The sequence below is a fragment of the Phyllostomus discolor genome, chromosome 2, assembly GCF_004126475.2.
Source record: "Phyllostomus discolor isolate MPI-MPIP mPhyDis1 chromosome 2, mPhyDis1.pri.v3, whole genome shotgun sequence".
Lineage (NCBI taxonomy): Eukaryota > Metazoa > Chordata > Mammalia > Chiroptera > Phyllostomidae > Phyllostomus > Phyllostomus discolor.
The window spans coordinates 157,337,729-157,354,621 of NC_040904.2; positions in this window are offsets into that span (position 1 = coordinate 157,337,729).

Sequence of the window (16,893 nt, forward strand, 5' to 3'; positions counted from 1 at the left end):
TGTGTATCTATGTCTATATCTATACTATACCCATTTATTTATATTCATACCTATACTTATATAACTACTTTACCTTCATTTTTATTTGAGATAGATTTAATACAATAACTTCCATTTGTTTGACTTAAACTATCTGGTTTGTTGAAATATTTTATATAGTTTTCATTGTCTTCAAAATTTAGGTTTTTCTAACTTGTAACATTTTTTAATTACTTTATTTTTGTTCAATTACAGTTGTCTGCATTCCCCCCCACCACTCTCCCTCACCCCAGCCAAACCCAACTCCCTCCCTTGCTTCCACCCTCCCCCTTGGTTTTGTCCATGTGTCCTTTATAGTAGTTACTGAAAAACCTTCTCTCCACTGTCCCCTCCCCCCTCCCCTCTGGTTATTGTTAGATTGTCCTTGTAACATTTAAATGAAATATCTTCATAAATATCTATGTAACTTTAAATTAAATTAAATCTTAACTTTTTCAGCTTGTGGCTGTTAAATTATATGTACACAGTACATATGCATTTATTACATTGTATTAACATAGTCTCAAATGGGTTCTGAGTTGTCTCTAGAACACAGAATAGAATCCATGGAATGCAGAGCAACATCTATCTATCTATCTATCTATCTATCTATCTATCTATTCTGTATATATATAATCTAATATATATTCTATTCTAATATATATCTGAATATATGTGTATATATATATATATATATATATATATATATATATATATATACACACACACATATTTAGACCAAGGAAATCTTTGAAAGAGAAATAGTTCTAGATTACAGTTATATTTTATTTTTTAAAATATATTTTATTGATTGTGCTATTACAGTTGTCCCATTTTTTTTTCTCCCCTTTATTCCTCTCCACTCTGCATGCCCCCTCCCTCCAGCATTCCCCTACCTTAGTTCAAGTCCATGGGTTGTGTATATGTTATTTGGCTTCTCCATTTCCATTTGGTACCTACCATTTATGCTTCTTATTTCCTGCATCTTTTCCCCATTCTCCCCTCTCCTGTCACTGCAGGTAACCATCCTTGTGATCTCCATTTCTGTAATTCTGTTCCTGTTCTAGTTGTTTGCTTAGATTTTTTTTTGTTTGTTTGTTTTAGGTTCAGTTGTTGATAGTTGTGAGTTTGTTATCATTTTACTGTTCATATTTTTTATCTTCTTCTTTTTCTTATATAAGTCACTTTAATATTTCATATAATAAGGGCTGGTGACAATGAAGTCCTTTAACTTGACCTTATCTGGGAAGCACTTTATCTGCCCTTCCATTCTAAATGATAGCTTTGCTGGATACTGTAATCTTAGATGTAAGTCCTTGCCTTTCATGACTTTGAATAGTTCTTTCCAACCCCTTCTTGCCTGCAAGGTTTCTTTTGAGAAATCAGCTGACAGTCTTATGGGGACTCCTTGGTAGATAACTATCTCCTTTTCTCTTGCTGCTTTTAAGATTCTCTCCTTATCTTTAATATTGGATAATATAATTATGATGTGCCTTCGTGTATGCTTCCCTGGGTCCAACTTCTTTGTGGTTCTCTGAGCTTCCTGGACTTCCTGAAAGTTTATTTCTTTTGCCAGATTGGGGAAGTTCTCCTTCATTATTTGTTCAAATATGTTCTCAACTTCTAGCTTTTCCTCCTCTCCTTCTGGCACCCCTATGATTTGGATGCTGGAATGTTTAAAGTTGTCCCAGAGATTCATAAGTTTGTCCTCATTTTTTTTTGAATTCTTGTTTCTTCATTCTGTTCTAGTTGAATATTTCTTTCTTTCTTCTGCTCCAAATCATTGATTTGAGTCCTGGTTTCCTTGCTGTCACTGTTGGTTTGTTGTACATTTTCTTTTATTTCACTTTGCCTAACCTTCATTTCTTACTTTATTTTGTGACCATACTCAACCATTTCTATGAGCATCCTGATTACCAGTGTTTTGAACTCTGCATCTGATAGGTTGGCTGTCTCTTTATTGTTTAGTTCTATTTTTGGATCTTGATCTGTTCTTTTATTTGTACTATATATTTATGTATTTATTTAGTCTTGGCTTGCCTGTTACTTTGTAAGAGGCAAAGCCTTATGTAATTTCCAGGGTGGGAAACCCACATTGCTGTGTTGTGGCACTCTCTGTAGGAGAGGAGTCAGAGATGGAACAATGCCATTTGCTTGGCTTTCAGCTGGCTTTCAGTCACTTCTCCTACTACGCATAGCAAATTGGGCCCTTCTAGGGCTAACTCCCTGGTGGGTGGTTTTGTGTATGCTCTGGGATCATGTGGGTCTTTCCAATGAACTCTCCTGTGAGGCTGGGAGTTTCACCTGCTGCCTCAACCCCTACAGATTTTTACAGTCAGAGGTTTTGATGCTTTTGATTCCCCGTGCTGGAACCCTGGGTTGTGTGGTCTGTCTTGCTCCCCAGTTGTTTCTCCCAGTTTATCTGCAAGGAAATGTGGGACTGCTCAGTGCACCAGCCACCACCTAGCCCACTCCGCCAGCTGCAGCCTGGCCCACCCTGGTCTTCCAGCCACCACCTTGCTGTGAGTCTCCACCATGGCTACCCATCTCTGCTCTTCCTACCGGTCTGGATGAATATTTCTTCTTTAACTCCTTGGTTGTTGGACTTCCACATAGTTCAATTTTCTGGAAGTTCTGGTTATTTTTTTATTTTTAAATTTCCTGTCCTTCTTTTGGTTGTGCAAGGAGGCAAAGTGTATCTAACTATGCCTTCTACAGTTCTAGTTTAAAATGAGGTAAAAGAGATAGCAGGCACATGATTTTATATATTTTTAAGGATAAGACATTTCTTTATCAGGAAAATTAGAAGAATAACATAGTTTTCAAAAACTTTTCATTGTGATTTTCAAATAAACTCAATCCACTGCCAGTTTTACTGTACTCATTTTCAATAACTTTTGTCTCTTCAACTAGAAATAAACAAATTCCCTAAGTAGCTGTTTTTAATTTTGAATTGTGATTAATTGTGAACAAAAATAACAATAGCAAGGGATTTTGATTAAAACAGGTATGATAATTACTTGCTCATCTAATTGTTAGATTCCAAATTATTGGAATTATACCCCTTTGCTACAAATGAGATAATTCCATTTTCATCTCCATTAAGGTTCTCTTTTGACACCTATTACATCATAAAACCTTTTCTTTCTAGCTTCTTGACTATTTATTTTTAGCTTCACTAGCCAATGTTTGTATTCCCTTCCCATAAATGTTGTGTAGGTGCTCAATAAGTATTTCTCCAATAAACAAATTTTAAATAAAAATACCAAAAACTGAAAAATCATCATATTCTCAAAAAAGACATACAGATGGCAAGCAGACATATGAAAAGATGTTCAACATCACTAATTCAACTATGAGATATCACTTCCTTTCATCTTTTATACCTCTTTCTCTTATATTTTAGGTAATTAATAGTATATTAATTTGCCCAAAATGTAGCAAATACTTATTAAACTTTTGTCATGCAATGATTCTGTTATATACAGAGGAAAAGAATAAAAAAATGTGATTATTGCCTTGTGTAAGTCTTGTTTTAGAATGGGAAATATAACAAACTAAACAGTATATATTCTAGTAACTTAAGTGAAGTTAAGTATATTCATAAGTATATATTTTAACAGGTTGCTATAGTCCTTGCTTTTGCCCTGTACTTCAAATTTATAAAAGAAATCATGCTGTTTGCATGAGAATGTTAATAAAGAATATGTGGTCAAAAGCATATAAACACATATTTAGTACTTTGTTTCAATTTCTTTTATAAAACCATTCCTTTATTTGGGCAACAAACATATTCTGTTTGTGTGCCAATGACTAGCCTTGCATCACATATAAAAGCAACCCACAAATGTTTGTTGAATGAACTTGGATCAGTAGCTGACAATGTACACATGAAAATGAGTCACTGAAAGATACAGTATTCCCAAAGTACAATCAAATTCAGTTATGCCTCAATTACTGAGATCCCTTATTGATATAATTAGAAAGTTATCATTACATTTCAAACTTAAGGGAAAATAAGAAGATGGAAAGACTAGTAGAAACATCTTCTGAAGAATTTGTTTTGCTTTTCACGTTTCTATGTCTTTTTTTCCCTGCCAATTGTTTTGTGTCATTTATTTTTACTGTCATTTCAAATTAGCTTAGATGTGATCTACATGATTATTCACTAACTTAATTGAAAATCACTTGAATACAATACCCCCTACTTTTCCAATTTCCTCACACTTGATGAAGGATTGCTAAGGACACTATGCAAATGTGAACTCATTTCCTCAAATTTTATAATTGCTTTTCAGGGAGATATTAAAGGTGTGAAAATTTAATCTTAAAAGATAAATATGTAGACAGCACAGAGCAACTTGAAATGGCATTCTATGAAGATTCCGGATCTCTAGTATCTATCCTGTAATAAAACCTCATTAATCCTTTATTCAAAGATTCTTCACTGGATGTGTCACCTGTGGCAAGCAGTGTGTTACATACTAATGTAAGAATAAGATAACTTAATTTTTCAAGTTACTTGCACATACATGTGATATATATTTGATATATTCATCATCATCATGTATAAATAATTACCTTCTATTACCCTGGACAGGCAGCTCAGTTGGTTGGAGTGTTGTCCTATACACCAAAAGTTTGTGGTTTCAATCCCTGGTCAGGGCATGTACTTAGGTTGTGGGTTCAATCCTTGTTTGGGATACATATGGGGGTGGGGGGCAGCCGACTGATGTTTCTCTCACATCAATCTCCCTCTTTCTCCCTCTTTGTTCTCTCTTTCTTTCTCTCTTTCCCTTCCTCTCTCTGGTAAAAAATCAGTAAACATATTCTTGGGTGAGGAATTAAAAAACAATTACTTTCTATTTATTTCACTTAATTTTACATTGTAAGAATTTTATGTAATTCTGATTTCTTCCTGTAAAGGGAGAATAACATATCCTTCTGGGCCAATCTTTGACATATTTCCCACACACTTTTCATCATTCAAAATGCCTGAAATCCAGCTGAACAGAAGCCCTGTAACTAAGGTATAAAGAAGAAGCCACCATTGAGACTGGTAGGTGGGGAAGAGGTGTGGAAATTCTGGGCCTACACCCACATATAGCAGATAAAAATTGGAAGGGATATCTCAGCTGCAGCGGTTCCCTCCTAAGGAGCAAGGTGATTCCAGCTCCACACCAGAACCACCAGCTCAGGGTTCCAATGCCAGTACAAGCAACCTTTATAACTTCTGTCTGTAAAAACCAGTGGGGTTTGTGGCTAAGTGAGTTGGAGGCTTCTAGAGTTCCAGAACTTACTTGGACTCATTCACTTTGAGTTCCTATGTTGAGGCAGGAGCTCTAAAAATATCAGCGACAAATGGGGAGGAAGTGAATTCTCTGGTATCAGGACAAAGGCTGGAGGGACAACTTTCTTCCCAAATGAAGTATGGGCAGAGACCATTGTTCCATGCTGAGCCCTCTCCATACAGAGTGGGCAGGCTAGCACCATATGTGAGCTTCCATCAACCTGGATAACACTCTTCACCCTGCCCTGGTAATTTCTAGAGACCCGGCCCCATCCAACTTGCAGGCCCAACCATGCCATTTCCAGTGACCTTTACATACAAATGACTTATCTTGGCTCATGCTGGGGATGTTTTTCAAATCTCTGAAACATGAAGTACATGACCCCTGCATAACCTATACCTATGGCTAAGTAGCCCCAGGCCCACCACTAGTGGTAGCCAGTCTTGGTTTGTAGGTTGGTCTCTCCAGGGTATCTCCAAGCCCAGCACAAGTAGTAACCATCTGCAATCTCTCTGGAGCTCATGCTGAGTGGCCACAGGCAGGGCATAGGCAGTATCTGAACTTGAACCTCCTGGGAGGTCTCAGAGCCAGTACATCTTGTGGACAGCTTCAGACCTTCCCTAATTACAACCCTACCACCTCCATGAGTCACACATTCAAGTGGAAAATTCAAATGGTATTAAAGCACCACTGAAGCAACTCCTTCACATTAGCTCCTCTGCTGTAGTCGCAGTTGGTCTTTGTAGCTAACTGGCCTGTAGGTCAGTCTCCCCTGGTGATGTGCCAACAGCAATCAAAACTCAGCTACAAAAGGATAGTGCACACAGACTAAGTAAGTGCACAAGTGCACTTAGAGTGCAGCATGGGTGACCAGGGAGGATAAGCCACTGGGCCGGCCCTATAGTATACCTACTACCCAAGGTCATTCTATCAAGTCCAAGAGATGCAGCAGTTCTACTTAATAGAAAGAAACTAACATGAGGATAAAGCCAACATGTGGAGACAAAAAACAGATCCCAAATGAAAGAACAGGAGGAATCTCCAAAAAAAGAAACAAATGAAAGAGATACAGGTGAACTATCAGATATAGTGTTCAAAACAATGGTTATAAGGATGCTTAAGGAAATCCATGATAGTTTCAACAATATAAAAAAGGACATGGGAATGGTAAAGCAGAACCAGTCAGAAATAAAGGACACACTAACTGAAATGAAGACCAAATTACAGGGAGTCAGCAGTAGAGTAGATGAAGCAGTGAATCAAATCAATGATTTGGAATATAAGAAGGCAGAAAACAGCCAATCAGAACATCAAAAAACAAGTAATCCAAAAAACAAAGACAGTGTAAGGAGCCTCTGGGACAACTTCAAGGCTACCAACATTTGTGTCATGGTAGAGGGGGGTAACAGGAGAAGAGAGAGGGCAAGAAATTAAAAACCTGTTTGAAAAAATAATGACAGGAAGCTTCCTTATCTTGGGGAAGGAGATAGACATACAAGTTCTAGAAGTGCAGAGAACCCCAAACAAGGTGAACCTAGAGACCTACACCAAGACACATCATAATTAAAATGCCAAAGGTTAAAAATAGAGACTCTTATAAGCAGCGTGAGAAAAGCAATTAGTTACTTACAAGGGGGGCTCTCATAAGACTATCAGCTTATTTCTTTTTTTAAATTATTTTTTATTTTTCAGTTAATTGTTACAGAATAGTCATTGGGATGTAATGTATAGCTCAGGGAATATACTCAATTATAATCTATTAACTATGTATGGTGTCAGATTGGTAAGAGATTTATCAGAATAATCATGTAGTAAATTATATAGTATCTAATCACTGGGTTTATATCTGAAACTAATATAAAATCAAAGCTATCATTTAGAATGGAAGGGCAGATAAAGTTTTTTCCCGGACAAGAAAAATCTAAGGAGTTCATCACCATGAAACCAGTACTACAAAAAATGTTAAAGGGTCTTCTTTAAGAAGAAGAAGAAAAGATAAAAATATGAATAATAAAATGGCAGTAAATATATATCTATCAACAATTACTTTAAATGCAAATGGGTAAAATGCTCTAATCAAAAGGCAACCAGTGACTGAATGGACAACAAAACAAGACCCATATTCTCCCTACAAGAGATTCACTTCAAATCTACAGATACACACAAACTGAAAGTAAAGGGATTGGAAAAGAGATTTCATGAAAATGGAAACAAAACCAAACAAGCTGGGTCAGCAATATCTATAAAAGAAAAACCAGATTTTAAAACAAATGCTTTAACAGGAGATAAAGAAGGACACAGAAAATCCACTTCTGAGTATGTACCCAAAGAAAACCAAAACACTAAACTTGAGGGGATGTGTACATTCATATGTTTATTGCAGCATTGTTTTCAATGGTATTTCCATGGCATCATTTCCTGGCATTTCCATGGTATATTGTGGGGAGGGGGGCTCTGCCCACAGCCCCCCCCCCCCACAATGGCTGCCACAGATGAGAATAAGTCTACCAAGACATGATCTGCTTGGGAAGGAAAGGTGGCCAATCTCTCAAAGGAGAAGGGCCAGGAGCCTGTTCCTTGATGGGCTTTTATTGGGTTCCTTTGCACAGGAATACAGGTAAAACTCATTAATCATTGTCACGCAGTAGGGATCAAACAATAGATAACAAAGAACTCTGAGGGCATATTTTGAGTCAGGGTTAAATAACTAAAGAGCTGTAAAACTTTGAGGAACAAACTCACTTCTTGCTTGGACCCTTATAATTTAATCGAGAACATTCTAAACAAAGCAGCTTTCACAGGATTTCACATATTCTTTCTTAGGCCTGATTGCCCAGAGAAGCTGTCCTTTCCAGCACAGGGCTGCACCACCCTCTGTCATTATTTCAGGCTTAAGTCAGGTAGGGGAAGTAAGGCAGCCAAGAGATTAGGAGACTTCTTGCAGACAGAATGAGGACTCAGGCTTTGTCAAAGCTGAGGGGCGAGGGTCCATCACCCCCTTTTGCTGTAGCCCCCAAGTCCTTCCTTGGGGGCCTCCTACATGATCGTGCCTGTCTTAGGTCATTTCCCCCTTTGGGGAATCTTACCCGTCATTGGCTAACTGAACAAGCATTGGGGGCCAGTTATGGATGAAGTAAAAGGAGCAAAGGTGGCACTCCTGCCAGGGAGATAAGCTTTGTCTCCTCAGTGGCTTATGGTCCCAAAGTTGCTCACCCAGCCTTAGTCATGGGGGTGGTTACAGCTTCTGAAACCAGGAAGGGTGGTTCCCAACAGTATATCTGTTCTTTCATTTAACTTACAGCATCAATATATTGATTTTTAAACTGAGTTTCTTTTATAAGTATATAATTGGGTCATTTTTTTTTTGTTTACAAACACTGATAACATTAAACAAGGTCAGAATTACTTTCAGTGGTGAAAAATTTTTTTAAGCTCAAAAAGAAAACAGTCTATCGCCCATGTATTTACCTTTTTTTTTCTTCCTTCATCCTGTTTTTAGCTTCCTCTTCTTATCCTTTCTGTTAGAAGAATTTCCTTTATCAACTAAATTAAGGCATGTGTGCTAGTGACAAATTCCTCCAGTTTTCTTTATTCTGAGAATTACTTTATGTCATCTTTATTCTTGAAGTATATTTTCATGAGATACAGAATGTTCGTGTATATTTCTTTCAGCACTTGAAAAATGTGATGCCACTGTTTTCTGTATTCCATGGCTTCTAAGTAGATCTTTGCTGTCCTTCAATGACTTCTCTCCCCTCCCATAGTTAATGATCATTTTTCTCTGGATGCTTTCAATCATTTTTCCTCTAATTTAGCCTTCAGAAATTTGATTATAATGTTTCTCAGTATATATTTCTTCAGATCGATCTTCTTAGGAGTGCTCGCCTTCTTGAACCTGTAAGCTCATGTCTTCTGCCAAATTTGGGAAACTTTTAGTTATTTCTTTGAATGCTTTTTCAGAATCATAATCTTTCTCTTCCCCTAGGACATAATAAATCCTTTATTACTGTCCCACATATTTCTGAGCCTGTGTTCATTTTTTAATATACAGGGTTTGGCAGAAGTAACACTTGCTTAAGTGTGGTGGTAGGGTAATAATATGGACATAATAATTCATAGTTTTAATTTAAACATTTCACCTAAATTATCATATGGTGTGCTTGAGTGTGACATTGTTATGATACAGAATACATGCTTATGATTTTATAATAAAAAGGGCATTATTTGTGCTAGACCCTGTATTTTATCTTATTTTTAAATCAGATAATATATATTGATTTAGCATCAAATACTTTTGATTATTTTTCACCTGTTATATACATTTTAATATTCAGTGTATATCGTGTATTTTGTTATTTTGGGTATTGCATTTTTTTTTACATTTCTAAAATTTGCATTTGCTTTTTCTTATATCTCCTATTTCTTGGTTGATAATTTCTTTTTTTTTTTCCAAGAGTTTTGGTAACTGTTCCTGGAAGTATATTTATGATAGCTGCCTTAAAATCCATGTTAAAAAATTCTAACATCTGTGCCATCTCAGGCTTGGCATCTGTTAATTGTCATTTCTCATCTGAGTTGTGATTTTTCTGGTTACTGGTACAATGAATAATTTTCAATTCTATGCTGAAAATTTTAGGTATTATGTTATAAGACCCTTGTTCTGTTTAAATCTTCTATTTTGATAGGCAGTAAATCTGTTTAGGTTTAGAAAGCATGCCCTGCTCCTCTTTTATGTGCTATATTTCAAACTGCAATTTAATTTTCAAAGCCTTTACTGTGCTATTCTGGTCTTCCCTGACAGTGTATCACCCAAGGGCCAAGAAGGTAATCCTGCCATTCATGACAACGTGGAGTGACTTGTTTATGTATTCATTTATTCACCCGACAAACAGTTATTTTGCAGACACTTTTCTACGTTCTGAAAATTTTAAGATGAGTAAGACGTTATATACAAGTTACATACACAACTCCCTTGAGAAGTTTATTCACTAGTGGGCAGCATTCCACGCTGCAGTTCACTTTTCAAACTTCCACACAGCTAACTATGGTTAGTTCATACCTAGTTCAGTTACAGTTCTTCCCAGGACCTGGAGTGCAAATGGATAAATACTTGTCCCCAGTGTGCTCCGCCTGTCATCTTCCCTCACTCACTAGTTGGAATGCCTATTCCCTGAAGGGGAGAGATGGAATCCAGGTCCCCATCAACAGTCTCTATGGCCAGGTTCCACGATGTGTTTATTCATAAAAAATGAGAAATGTAATCTTTAAAATATAATGGAATGTTTTCAATATTTTGTAACAATATGCAAAGTGAATATTAACAATTTTATACCAAACTGATTTTAATTATCTCATGGGAAACTGTATTAAAAACTATATGGACCCTAAGGTACTACTCAATTATTTCTTACAAAAAAGGAAAATGAGTGGCAAATAAAGAATTGCTACTAACAACTTTTGAAAAGATAACTTTATTATATAAAGACAATTTAAAATCATATTCTTATAATTTTTACTTTATTTATCACTTTAATGTTATCATAAAACACATATATTAAGAAAAACTTGAACATCTTAACACCTCAAGTGTTTAAACATTTTTTAAATACAGAGGTTTAGAAAATTTTAAATTGAATTATTAACAATAAAAATTATAATAATTTAGTATATTCTTCACATAATTTTATGATCTAGTTTTAGTGTTTACTAATAGTCTTTGGGTAAATAAACAAATTAAAAGTGGAGATTTTTTAAAAAAAATTCTGTATAGAATGAAATAATGAGGTGAAAGATACTTTGTAATAGGCTTCAATATTCCTAAATCCTAGAATTATAGAATCCTGACATTCAGAGCTATATGTTCCATCTATAAAACTGATCTCTCTCTGATAAACTCCAATTTATTTTAAGGCCAGAAACAAGTATCAAATTTAAATACTTTAGAAACATCTAGAAAATTTATAAACATTTTATTTGAGACTCTATTATATAAATTAACATTGTATAATAGATTGCTATAATTGTTTTATAATGTATTTATTTTTTCATCTGATTCCCCACTAGTGAATGAACTCATCAAGGGAATTATGTATATAACTTATATATAACTTGTCTTACTCATCTTAAAATTTCCAGAACATGGAAAAGTATCTGCAAAATAACTGTTTGTTGGATGAATGAATATACGTATAAATAAATATACATGTATGTATATTTATAAATATGTATAAAATATGTATAAAATTTATCCATGTTGTCATGAGTGGCAGGATAACCTTCCTTTTAAGGCTGAATATCAGGTTGATCATAGGCTTATCTCATTCATTCTTTATCCTTTGGTCTGTCAGTGAACATTTGGAAAGCTTTTATAGATTGTCTACTGCAACTGATGCTGTAATGAAAATGAGAATGCAGATATTTCTTCAACAGCTAGGTTTTTAAAAAAAATTTCTTTGGATATATACACAGAAGTTGGATTTCTAGGTCATGTGATAGTATGATTTTTAATTTATTTGAGGAAACTCCATGCAGTTTTCAATATCAGCTGCACCATTTTGCATCCCACCAACAGTGTACAAGGGTTCCAGTTTTTCCACATCCTCATGACCATTTGTTGTCTTTGTTTTTTTATAACAGCCATCCTAACAGGTGTGAGATGATATTTTACTGTGATTTTGAATTGTATTTCCTTGATGATTAATGATGTTGACCATGTTTTCATAAAACCACCCAACAAAGACAAGCCCAGGACAAGATGTCTTCACTGATGAATTCTACCAAATAAATACAGAAAAATTAAGCCAATATTCTCAAATTATTCCAAAGAATTTAAAAGGAAAGAATACTTCCAAACTAATTTTACAAGGCTAGCATTAACCTGATATCAAAGTCAGAGAAAGAGAATACAAGATGATTAGTGATGTTGAGCATCAGAAATGAACTCACAACTTTAAATATAGTCAATTAATATTTGACAGAGGAAGCAAGCACAAACAATGGGCTAAAAGTAGTTTATTCAATAAGTGGTATTGGGAAAGTTAGACAGATTCATGCAGAAAAATGAAGCTAGACCACCTTCTTATACCACACACAAGAATAAATTCAAAATGGATTAAAGACTTAACTGTTAGACCCAAAACATAAGAATCCTAGAAGAAAACATAAGCAGTAAATCTCAAACATTGCCTATAGTAATATTTTTTCTGATATATCTCCTCAAGCAAGGGAAACAAAAGAAAAAATAAACAAAGGGAATTACATCAAACTAAAAAGTTTTTGCACAGAAAAGGAAAACATCAACAAAATAAAAAGACAATCCACAGAATGGGAGAATATATTCATTGATACATCTGATCAGAGGTTAATAACTAAAATTAAAAAAAGAACAACTTACATGACTCAATACCAAAAAAACAAACAATACAGTTAAAAAGCAGGCAAAGGACTTGAATAGACATTTCTCCAAAGAATATATACAGATGGCTAGTAGACATATATCACCTCACACCTGTCAGAATGGCTATCATCAATAAATCAACAAACAAGTGCTGATGAGGATGTGGAGAAAGGGGAACACTTTTGCACTGTTGGTGAGAATGCAGACTGGTGCAGCCACTGTGGAAGGCAGTATGGAAATACCTCAAAACACTAAAAATGGAACTGCTTTATGACTTTGCGATTCTACTTCTAGGAGTTTATCCAAAGAAACCCAAAACATTGACTTGAAAGAACAAAAGCGTCCCTATGTTTATTGTAGTGTTATTTATAATCACCAAGATATGGAATCAGCCCAAGTACCCCTCAGGAGATGAATGGATAAAACAACTATGGGGCATTTACACTGTGGAATATTACTTGGCAGTAAAAAAAGGAGAAAATTTTACTCTTTGTCACAACATGGACGTGGATGGATCTGGGAACATTATGCTAAGTTTAATAAGCCAGTCAGATAAAGACAAATGCCATATGATTTCACTCATCTGTGGAATCTAATGAACCAACTAAACTAATACGCAAAATAAAGACAGACTCATAGATAGAAGCAGGCTGACAGCTCTGGGGGGGTGGGTTAGAGGGTGAAGGGATTGATCAAAAAGGAAAAAGGGCTCATGGACAACAGGGTGATGGCTGCAGTGGGAGAGGCAATAAGGGAGATAAATGGTAATGGAAAAAAGTACAATTAAAAAGTAAATTAAAAAAGAAATACAAGAAAGAAAAACTATAGGCCAATATCTCTGATAAACATAAATGTCAAAAATACTCAATAAAATATTAGCAAATAAATTAAACAGCACATTTAAAGGATTATTGATATGATTAAGTGGGGTTTATCCCTGGGATGCAAGGATGGTTCAACACATGCAAATCCACTGTGGTGGTACACTGCATTAACAGAATAAAGGAAAACAATTTTGCAATCATCTCAATAGATGCAAACTTATTTTTGAAAAAAAAAGTCAAAACAATTTCATAATAAAAAGCTCTGAACAAATTGTGTGGAGAAGGCATGTACCTCAAGATAATGAAGACTGTGCATGGGAAGCCTACAACAACATACAAAATGGCCAAAAACTTAAATGCTACTGCACAGAGAATACTCTGTATAAATGCTACTGCACAACCAACAGAATGAAAAAGCAGCCTATGGAAAGGGAGAAAATATTTGCCAATTATATATCTAATAAAGGGCTAGTGTCCAAAATATATAAATAAATGTTGCACCTCAATAACAAATAAATAATCTGATTTTTAAAGTGGTAAAATATTTGAATAGACCTGTACCCTAAGTTTATACTGACTCTTGAATTCTCCAAGGACTTGCTTGGATCAATTGGCTAACAGCAAATATGTTGCAAGAAAAGACTTGAAAAGTGCATATGCTTTGGGTCTTGCTCTCTCCTGCTCCTGGAAACACTGCAACTGTTCTTGTATGAATAAGCTCAAACAGTCTTGTAGATATGTAGTTCAATCACCTCTATCAACTCAAAGGAGGGCCAGGAACATTTAAGAACACTAACCAACAGAGGTGTGAATGGAGCCACACTCAATGAATGCATCAGCCCCCAACTGACCCACAAGCTGACCTCAGCTGCATCCGTGAGCCCAGTTGAGACCATCAGAGGAGTTTTCCACCTGAACCTGGGCCCCAGTGCTGAACCACAGAAAACTGAGCTAGTGTACAATTGCTTTTTTAAGCTAAAAAAGTTTGAGGACTTTGTTAAATACCAACAAAGTAGGTTACATAATATAGTAACATGTTATATATTATATGTAGAAACATATAACCTATATAGTACTTAACATAATGCTTATAAACTAGTAACCAATGACTCAATCTATCTTAGTTATTGTTACTGCTATTTTGCCTTTATGTCCCTATATAACAAAGGTGGCAAACACAAGGCCCGAGGGCTGAATCAAGCCCTCCACCTTGTTTTATCCTGCCCAGCACCTTGTTTCTACCCAGCAGCAGTGCTGAACTCCTTGCCCTTAGTTAAGGAGTAGTTACATTTATACAGCCTTAAAATTATATTCAGTTCTTTGAAGGCAACCGCGAGGCTGATGTGGCCCCCAATGAAAATGAGTTTGACACCCCTGCTGTATAATACTATCTGTGGTGGTTTTTCTCAACCACAAACTTTATAAAGATGAAAAAGGTTTGCAAAAAAATAGTTCTCATTCTTTAATAGTATTTAGTTACTATAGGTGCTGTGTGTATTATGAACATCATCCTACCACCCTATAAACATCTCTATGCATGTGTTTGTATGTGTGATTCCATTAATATTTATATACCTACTTATATAAAAGCACATTTTTATCTGTCCCCATATATGTTGCACCAAAGTGAACTCTTATCTTACATAGCTAAGAGAATATTTCAATGCTACTCAGATCCTCTTCTTCATGCTCAGCATGATTCTATTACAAAGAGATGCTCCTTTTCAAATTACCTCATTGCTGTGTTCTGCAATAGCCTCTTTCTAACCCCCAGCGATGTTAGGGTAATTAATACAGAAGGTCACCATTTTACATCTCTATTCTTTATTGAAGCCTAAAATGCTCATTATCAGTAGTATAATCTGAATTGTATGATAGCACCTTGTCTTAATTTGACAGGTAGAGGGTGGCTTTCTTTAATTAGTACTATTTTAATTAGAGGTCAAATGAAAATAATATTTGAATTAAATCTTGACCAGTGATAAATTTATCATGGTAGGTTGGGGCAAATCTAAGCTCTCTATTCAAATGTAAGGTCAATGAATTTTTCTTAAAAGTTAAAATTGAATTTAATTAAAAAATATCAAGGGAATTTTTCATGCCACAAAGAGTAGTCAGTATATTGCAGGCAAAATATGTTCTTATCAAAAGGCTAGAATAAAATGAAAAATTATCCAGTATAGCAAATTAGTTATTTTATTTAATGTGTTTATTATATTTTAGTATAAATGCATTTATTTTCATAAATATGTACATTTTAAGAAGTCCTTTGAAGCCTTCAAGACCTTTTAGTAAAGTTGTACTGAAGAGAAATCTGGTCATGTATAATTAGAATATGGTACATTTGGGGGTAAAAATAACCATGAATATTCTTGCAAATACCACTGACTTTTTTGGAAGAGGTTGTATTGAGAGTTTGGTGGGTTTTGATCAAGGAAGCTTAGCTGTGCTACCTGGAGCTTATTCTCTGAAGCAGCTTAGAGCAGAAAAACATGTTCAAGAACTTACAAGCTTCTGGGGTACCACAAAGCAGATAACTTAATTTGTCCTATTTAGCATTAATTATAGCATCACCACTATACTTGTTTAAAATGAAAAACATCTCAGTATTTCTAAAATGGAATTTTATGTTACAATGGTCAAATTATATTACTAGAAGTCATCTCCACAAACTTCCAAAAATATTAAATAAAGTGAGTTTGGGTTGATTATACTTTGACAGCTGGAACCAAGAGACTATTTCTCAGCTTCTTGAACCATTTCAGTATAGCTAAGCTCATGCTGTCCATGGTGAATTATTAGAGGTCTTACCATGTGCTCAGTTTTAAAGAAAAATGTTGGTTTCAACCAACCTCAGTACCATTGCTTTGTTTGGTTTTTATAGCATTTACCAGAGTTTGTCATCTGGAAACATATATTGCTGCAAAACTGGCAGCAAGGTATTAAGAAAAGCACATACGAGGCAGTTTAAAGCAACTGTGAAAGATGCAAAGCTCAGTCAAAGGAGGAAACATGAGACCCCACTCATTTATTACCTTAGTCTCAAGCACATAAAACTTTCATTCACAGACAGATCCTAAGACAGTGGCACATTTTATACACACACAAAGAAAATAACACGATTAGTTTCTTCCCATCACATTTATAGTAGTGGCTAATGTAATTCAAATATATGGGATCCAGCACAAATAACAGCTTTTTATTTCAAAATCTTTTATTACAAAATCAAAAACATGTAATTCTGTAACATAACAATATCACACAAGCATACCATATGAAATTTTAGATGAAATGTTCAAATTAAAACTATAAATTATTACACCCATATTACTACCCTACCAACCATGCTCAAGCAGGTGCTAAT